The following is a 9,328-nucleotide window of genomic DNA, read 5'->3' on the forward strand; positions in this document are numbered from 1 at the left end:
GCTGGCGAGTGCCGCCGTTCTCTTTGTGGCTGGCGAGTGCCGCCGTTCTCTTTGTGGCTGGCGAGTGCCGCCGTTCTCTTTGTGGCTGGCGAGTGCCGCCGTTCTCTTTGTGGCTGGCGAGTGCCGCCGTTCTCTTTGTGGCTGGCGAGTGCCGCCGTTCTCTTTGTGGCTGGCGAGTGCCGCCGTTCTCTTTGTGGCTGGCGAGTGCCGCCGTTCTAGATTACTGCAACTTTCTAATAGGCATATTGTGTTACTCAGAAGTTCTGTTCATTGCGCTACTTTTGGCCATCATGCCATGTAAAGAAAAGTCAGACTTTTTTGCTTGAAGATTAGCACAAGAATGAACTATAAACATTTAATGCTTTTCATAACGGGACACTTTCCTTCCTTGGGTACTACATGCATTAGCACAATGCTCGCGTTTTAATTTTTGATCCGTGATTCTTTTTTATTTTTCGATAATGTCATTGTTTAAAGTTTGACGCTGAAAGGACTAAAAGCCAGGCAACGTCCAGTTTATATAAGAATTCAGGCCGGGTAACGCAAATTAAGGAAACTGGGGCAGTTTGGGGAGAACTTGCATGTATTTGGGTACCTAGAATTACAGAAATTTATTGCATATGTTAAAGAAAATATGAAATTGTGGAGTGATGTGTTGTCTTGATTTTTTTTCCGTGCTGGCTGTAATGTGCGTGCCTTCTTCCACAAGGCATATGTGAAGCATCCCATGCGCCTGTTCTGCATTCCTGATGTGAGCAGGGATGATGTAAAGTCGGATGATGAAGTCGGGAATCCCGCGGACTCCAGAGCGTATCCCATTCCTCGATGGTTGAGTCACACGCTCACACTTTGCACAGATGGCAGCTGTGTTAGCGGATGCACGGTATCTTCCTTGTTGTGGATGATTTGTGACTTCTAAAAATTTTGCTTCCCAGAATGATTAAAAAATTTTTTTAAAAAATCGATATTTCAGCTGCAAAGCAAAAGGCAGCAATACGCCCTCAATACAAAACCTGTACAGCTTTATTCTTTGATGTAGCAGATGTGATCACATAGTAGCTCAGCTCCTCATCTGTGGCTTATAAAAATGCTGCATAATTACATTACAGCACTAACACAGTATACAAGCTCGGACTGGCCCACAGGAGAGCAGGAGAATCCTCCGGTAGGCCGCCCCTGTGTAGGACTACTAATGAGTAGTGCTAGAACAGTTTGCAGGAAAGGTATAATCTAATCATTCGTTAAACAAGCCAGCCAAATATTACATAAAAACAAAAATAAATTTGTGTACTAGGGTCAGGTTAATTTTGCATGTAGCTGAACCGTGTGGCCCAAAGAATCCATGTTACTAGTGGGACTTTGCCAACCTGGTTAGACACTGGCAGCAGTATAATCAATGTCATCAAAATGACTAGAAAAAGAAAAGATGACGGAATATAGCAAGACCCTGAAAATATAGAAGTGGATTATTAAAGGGAGTCTGTCAGCACAAAATGACTGTTCAAACGAAGCACAGTTGCTAAGTGCACCCCCCTGACGTGACTGAGCAGTTCAGTGCACTTTCCCACCTACTTGACTTCCATCTATCTACACCCTCCTGTAAAAGCAGAGAAGGAAGAGGGGGGATGGAGATAAATGGAAATCAGGTAGGTGGAAAGGAGCACTGAAATTGCTCGGCCACGCCATGGTGCACTGAACGCTTGTGCTTGGTTTGCACAGTCATTTTGTGCTGACCGATTCCCCTTAAAGGGATGGTCATTGAGGTCAGGACTAGAGCTAGATTGTCAAACACAATAGGAAGCACACTGTAGCGCCATAGCATGCAAACATGAAATATGAAAAATGAATTGCATTACTGCGTTAGAAATATGAAAAATTGAGAAAGCTTAGCACATAAACTTTGTGTAACTGAAAGCCACGGTAAGGCGTTTCTCGTTTTCCAGGATCCTAACCTTGCCAATCTTCACTCAGACTAAAGTCTTCATCTGTATGGGAACCTATGTAAATCCTCTCCTTATAGATTTCAGTCTAAGGAGAAGATTTAGATAGGTTCCCATACAGATGAAGACTTTAGTCTAAGTGAGAATTGTCATTAGGTTAGGGTCCTGGAAAACGAGAAACGCCTTACTGTGGCTTCCAGGTACACATAAATTGGCCATTTTATGCGCCAAGCTTTCTCAATTTTTCATATTTCTAACGCAGTAATGCAATTCATTTTTCATATTTCATGTTTGCATGCTATGGTGCTACAGAGTGTTTCCTATGAGTTGGTGACTCTAGGTTAAGCACCTGTTCACACTTAGTTTGTTTGGATGTGACGGTCAGTTTTTTTTAAATTAGAGCTAGATTGTAGCATGGAAGATGTGGTGCCATTAAGACGTGACTTACGGTGTCCATGACAGGGCGGTCAGACGTGATCTAAGCCTTGTGCAGACGTGCCATCAGCCTTCACGCGTCGCAGAGCCCAAAAATTAGATGGAAGAGTAAGTTTTGCAGTAATGATTGCTACTGTTCATTTTCTACATGTTTCATTATGTTTGCTTGCTAGAGGAGACGCTATACATAAATTTCCGTAGGTCGGGGTGCTATTATGTTTTATGTCTGCACACGGTAAATGACGTTTTCATTAACAGACGGGCCGTCTTTCCGCCAGCTGGCATCTTATCATTCCTAGACTGTTATATACATGGATTAATATGGAACGTGCTCCATCGGAAATTTTTGCCAGTGACGCACTTTAAATCTGGGCAGCCGTTTAGGGCATATTCACACACGGCAGGTTTGTTGCAGAAATTTCTGTAAATCATGATCGTTCCATTTTGATGCCAAGTGCACGGATTTCTGCAAATCCCATTGAGATGAATGAGAAAATCCAAGACATATCTGCAATGAATCTGTAACATGTTGAATATGTCCATGAAATGAATGTGTAATCAGAAGACGCCCATTTGTTTGAAATCCGTTTTTTTTAGGTTTAATTTGCTAAAAATTTTAAATTTTCCGTATCCTCAAAAATTTTAGCAATTTACACACTGACCATTATTACCTTTTTTGACTCTCCCCTCCTGTTATATACTGATGACTTTTCAGCAGTTTCAGTATCATCACAAACAGGCTTCTATACAAAAGATGGGGAAGCTGGGGACGGAGTCAGTGTACCGCTTGGAATGTCCACGTGCCCCACAGGAAGTGTGCGTCCATTAAGCCTGGTGGCCAGTGTGAAAATTGCAAAACATTTTATTTATTTATTTTAAATCTTGATAAGGCTTATAGCTTTAAGGTTGAAAGAAGAAGACAGGTTATAGGTTTAACTCTGTAAACTTACCTTGGTGATCCAGAGAAATCGGATGAATCGTGAGTGGTAAATTCCTTCCCGACTCCACATACAGCAGTAAGACTTGTTAACTAAATCAAGAAAGAGAGAACAAAAAGCCACAAGCCATGTACACAGGGATCACCTAACAAGAAACCAACCAATATTTAATTGGGTACTCTAAGAATCTGAAAAAGCACATAAAACATGTAAAAGTCATAAAATGATACAGATGTTCTACAAAATCGCTCATAGTAGGGCTGCAACCCTCAATCAAGTGACATAACGTGTATAATTGGCGGGACGATGTGTCCATTCATGCTTTATGGGACATTCTTCTTCTAAATGCACTTTGTCCCTTATCCCTGCATTCTCTTCCATTTGTCTGTGCCACTTCACAGTGGTTTCATATATTATGTTTGGTTTCTCCAATATCCTCATGATTATTTGCACTTCTCTTTATGTGACATTTTTTCTCATTTTTTCTCATGTCAGGGTGTATATAGACATCGGTTGGGTCTTGATCTGTGTGCCGGTTAATCTCATTTTTGTACTTTTTGTTCCTTTGCTTGCCTCATGGCATCATTGTATAATCACAGTACCAAATGTTTTTTCCACCATTAATGACCTGGACAAAATATTTTAAGCTTTTTTCCTTTGGTGTGCTGACCATATATGCTTAGATTGATATTCCTGTATTTCCAGGACGTCCACCTGACAGCACCATGGAGGACGTCCTCCTCCTCCTTACAGGGACAGGAAAGCACACGAGAGGTTAAAAGGCCATGTCCCACCCCCTTTCCCTCAGTGTTTTCCTGTCCCTGCACGGAGGGACACGCGAGAGCTTACCGGAGGGGCCCAGGGGATCGTGCGGCCAGTCCAATCCTTCCCCTGTCAAGAGGTCCCGGGGCCGAAACTCCCCGGTGGGGAGTCCCTCGGCTCCAAAGGCCAGGAGCAGGACGACGCTCCTGGAGGGAGCCGTTCCTCCCGGTGGGGGGGCTCTCGGCTCCAGGACGGGTCGGCTCCCTGCATACGGCTGGCCGAGCGGGCACCGACAGAAGTGGGCGCAATCGGGGCTGCAGGCCAGGCGGGCCGGGCCCCGCGGCGGGCCGAGTACCCGCAGGACGGCGCCGACGGCTGGTCAGCACCGGAGGCCGGAACGCCATAGCAGGCGGGGAGGCGGCTCCATGCAGGCGGCGGGACCGGGGAACCGAGCGCGGTCGCGCGCAGAAGCCCGGCAGGAAGTGGAGGCGCGGCTTACCAGCGTCACTTCCGGTGACGTCAGACGCCGGTTTCAAATCCAGGGCGCGCGCGCTCCTGGACCACAGCGCTCTCCAGAGTCGTCACAGGTCGTTCCAGGCTGTGTGATTGCATTGGTCGCCAGGAGCAGGATGGAAGGAAGTCCCTAAGCCACAGTCCAGACATGACTTAATGTTTGGAGGACTGGTGTCCCGCAAACAGGTGGTGTTCCCTGTAAGCGAGCACATCAAAGCAATGATCCTGGAGGAGTGGAAGGAAGCAGAGCGTCGGTTGACACTCTCCCGAGACTTTAAAAATAGACTGCCCTTCGATCCCGAGGAAACTCTGGCGTGGGAAGAAGTCCCTAAAATCGACGTCCCAGTCGCCAAGGTTACTAAGAAGACGGCTATCCCAGCCGAGGACTCATCCGGTCTTCGAGACCCGATGGATAGAAAGGCGGACGTCTTGTTAAAAAGAGCATGGGAGACGTCGGCGGCCCTGATTAGAGCCAACATAGCAGCCACCTCGGTGGCTAGGTCTATGTTCCTGTGGTTGGGGCAGTTGGAGGAACACCTAACCAACAAGACCCCGAGGTCAGAGATACTAGCATCTCTTCCTCTCTTGAAATCAGCCACGGCGTTCCTGTCGGATACGTCGGCGGAATCAGTAAGGTTTGCGGCCAGAAACAGCTCCCTCTCTAATGCGGCCCGGAGAGCAGTCTGGCTTAGATCCTGGTCGGGGGATAACCCTTCTAAAGCAAAGCTATGTGCCATCCCTTTCTCGGGCCTGAGGGTGTTTGGTCCAGCCCTTGATAATATCCTTGAGCTGGTGTCCGATAAGAATAAGGGATTCCCGGAAGAAAAGCCCAGGCGGCCCCAGTCCTTTTGGAGAGGCTCCTTCTTCAGAGGACAGTGGGAGTTTAAGGGTCGGGCGAGGTCTAATAGAAGCTCCTACAAAGGCTCCTTCAGCCAAAGTGGGAGGAACAGAGGTCCCCCATTTGCATCGACATCTAGATCGAGGAGACAATGACGCCATAGGCATTGGGGGGAGACTTCGCCACTTTGCAGCAAACTGGTCACGAGTCACCAACAATCAGTGGGTCCTCAGAACCATCAGGGAAGGTTACAGGATAGAGCTCTATTCTCCTCCCCCCGACAGATATATTGCCCCCACTGTCGTCCGGGAGGACTCCGCAATGTGGTCGGATCTTCAGGACATGTTAGACTCAGGGGTTATAATACCAGTTTCACCGTCAGAAAGAGGGAAAGGGCACTACTCTTCCCTGTTTGCAATCACAAAGAAATCCGGCGAGGCCCGCACCATCATAAACCTGAAGACACTAAATACTTGGGTCAGATACAGGAGGTTCCGGATGGAATCAATCCGATCCGCAATTCCTCTAATAGACAGGGACACAGTTATGTGCACCCTAGACCTAAAAAAGGCATACTATCAGGTTCCTATCCATCCCTCATCCCAAGGCCTACTAAGGTTCGCGATCAGCTCACCAGCCCGGACCTGCCATTTCCAGTTCCAGGGTCTTCCATTCGGGTTGGCCTCAGCTCCCAGGATCTTTACGAAACTGGTGGTAGAGGTGGTGGCCTACCTGAGAGATCAGGGTATTGTGATTGTTCCGTACCTGGACGACTTCTTATTGGTGGCAAGATCCAAAGAAGCGCTCATCCGAGACAGGATCCGAACAACTACTGTGATGGAGTTCCTGGGCTGGGTGATCAACTGGGAGAAGTCGGACCTCACACCAGACACCAGAAAGGTATTCCTGGGTGTCCTAGACTCAGCCGACAGAATATCCTGGCTACCCGAGCAGAAGCAGAAGTCCATTCAGGCCAGAACCAGAGGCCTGTTGAAGCGTCAATGCTCCATAAGGGAAGCAATGGAGGTCCTGGGCCTCATGACGGCCTGCATCCAGTGCGTCCGTTGGGCCCAATTCCACTCGCGGTTGTTACAAAGAGAAATTCTCGCGAGGTGGGACAGGAGTCAGGCGTCGCTAGACAAACCCCTAAGGCTCTCAGGACGAGTAAAGGAGTCCCTTCGCTGGTGGTTACAGTCCAGGAACCTTCAGGTGGGCGTGCATTGGACAACCTCTCCATACGTGGTAGTCACCACAGACGCAAGTGCGTGGGGATGGGGAGCCCACATAGAAGGGAAGATCTTCCAGGGGAAGTGGCCAGCAAGCATCAAGGCCAGATCCTCCAATTTCAAGGAACTCTTCGCGGTCTGGGAAGCGTTGCGGAGAAACCGGTCGGTACTAAAGAGTCGTTATGTCCGCATTTTATCCGACAATACAACGACAGTGGCATTCCTGAAACACCAGGGAGGAACCAGACCTCAACCACTACAGGCACTGGCGGAAAAGATATTCACGTGGGCAGAACGGACAGTTCGATCCGTGACCGCGGTAGATCTAGAGGGTTCCCAAAACGAAGTAGCGGACTACCTGAGCAGACAACAGATCCACCCGACAGAGTGGGAATTGAACGTAGAAATCTTCGACCAGCTTTGTCAGCGCTGGGGGACCCCCAGTATAGATCTCTTCGCAAGCCGGAAGAACTCGAAGGTTCCCAGATTCTACTCCCTAAATCCGATGGACCATCCAGAAGGCGTAGACGCCCTGAGTCAGACTTGGGGAGAATCCCTCTCTTATGCGTTCCCACCACTGGCCCTCATACCGGCAGTGCTCAGAAAGATACGCGAGGACCACGCAAGAGTGATATTGATAGTGCCATACTGGCCGAGGAGAAGCTGGTTTTCCCTTCTGGGAGCCATGGCAGTAGAAGATCCAGTCGAACTGCCCCTGTGGGAGAACATCATCCACCAGGGCCCGATCCACCACCCGGACCCAGCAAAACTCCATTTATAGGCTTGGATCCTGAGAGGGACATCCTGAAGGCAAAAGGATTGTCGGAGCAGGTCATATCCACCCTACAGGCCAGCAGGAAGCCAGTGACGTTGGTAATTTATCGGAAGATATGGAAAAGATTGTCTGGAGGGTGGCAGGTCCGAGCTCGTGGCAGGCACCCCTGATCTCCCTAACATACTAGGGTTCCTGCAGGCAGGTTTTAATAAAGGCCTCAAGCCCAGCACTCTAAAAGTCCAGGTTTCAGCTTTGAGCGCCTTCTTCGATTATCAGTTAGCTGCACATCCCTGGGTGATAAGGTTTATAAAAGCCACACAGCGCCTGCGCCCCACGATTAGGCAGCTCACCCCGCCTTGGGACCTGGGCCTGGTGCTTCGGTTCCTCTGCTCGGACACTTTCGCCCTTAGTGAGAAGAGAGTCATCCCTGCTCTCACTCGTAAAACGGCCTTTCTAGTAGCCATTACCACGGCCAAAAGAATAGGGGAGATCCAGGCCCTATCCACTAAGGATCCATACCTCCAGATAAGAGAGGACAGTATAATCCTAAGGTTAGACCCGGCATTTACCCCGAAGGTAGCCTCTACAAGAAATCTGAACCAGGAGGTAGTGTTACCCTCTTTCTGCGATAATCCCCGAAATGAGGAGCGGCGGCTCCACTCGCTAGACGTGAGGCACGCAGTTATAGAATACCTAGAGGCCACCAATAGTTGGCGTATCGACCCGAACCTGTTCGTTCTCTTTGGAGGTAGGAATAAAGGGAAGAAGGCCTCTAAGGCGTCCATCGCGCGTTGGATTACCTCAGTAATCTCGGATGCCTACCAGGCTGAAGGCGCCAGCCCGCCTGATTCCTTAAAAGCCCACTCTACGAGGGCGGTATCGGCCTCATGGGCCGAGCGGGCGGGGGCGTCAGTTGATCAAATTTGTCGAGCGGCAACCTGGGCTAGTCTTAATACATTCTGCAAACACTACAAACTAGATGTGTTAGCTGGTCAACAAACCGCATTTGGGAGAAAAGTTCTCCAGGCAGTAATCCCACCCTGAGGAGGTGCTTTGGTACTCTCCATGGTGCTGTCAGGTGGACGTCCTGGAAAATAGGTATTAGACCTACCGGTAATGATGTTTCCAGGAGTCCATCCTGACAGCACGGGTAGTTCCCTCCCTGTTATGTTATACTATGTTGTATTATGTTATGTCATATTCTGTAATATGATTGTTTCATTAAACCGTTACTAGCATCATCCACCTTGTGGTACTTGTCAAATCACTGAGGGAAAGAGGGTGGGACATGGCCTTTTAACCTCTCGTGTGCTTTCCTGTCCCTGTAAGGAGGAGGAGGACGTCCTCCATGGTGCTGTCAGGATGGACTCCTGGAAACATCATTACCGGTAGGTCTAATACCTATTTTTTGTATATCTATATTTGCACCATATACGTTATGTCACTTGATTGAGAGTTGCAGCTCTATTATGAGCAATTGTGTTTAACATCTGTATAATTTTATGATTTTTAAATGTTTTTCTGTTTTTTTTTCAGTTTCTTATAGTACCCAATTAAATATTGGTTTCTTCTTAGGTGATCCCTGTGTACATGGCTTGTGGCTTTTTGTTCTCTTTCCACATTTGGTTTTCAACAGGCCTCAGGTGTATCCCTGTTTTTTTTTTTTTTTTTGTATTTTTTTTTTTTTTTTATGGTGCCCTCCCTTACCAAATCTAAGCTTTACCCTTTTTTTGTAGTTTCCTAAATCAACATTTATACTTTATATATTTCAATATGGGCATCCAAGCCCTCATTGAACTTTTAGTGAGTCAGCCATTACAACCGTGGCAGAGAGTTCCATAATCTCACTGCTCTCACAGTAAAGAATCCATAGTCCCAATGCTCTCACAGTAAAGAATCCG

General features: G+C 47.9%; 1 protein-coding gene across 9 annotated transcripts in view; it reads left to right on the plus strand.

Moving 5' to 3' along the window:
• The window catches only part of RALGPS2 (Ral GEF with PH domain and SH3 binding motif 2), a 177,026-nt gene that overhangs the window by 102,793 nt on the left and 64,905 nt on the right, over positions 1-9,328 (plus strand). The gene's annotated exons all lie outside the window — the stretch shown is intronic.

The sequence above is a fragment of the Dendrobates tinctorius genome, unplaced genomic scaffold, assembly GCF_039654945.1.
Source record: "Dendrobates tinctorius isolate UK_male_01 unplaced genomic scaffold, ASM3965494v1 ptg000029l, whole genome shotgun sequence".
NCBI classification, from domain to species: domain Eukaryota; kingdom Metazoa; phylum Chordata; class Amphibia; order Anura; family Dendrobatidae; genus Dendrobates; species Dendrobates tinctorius.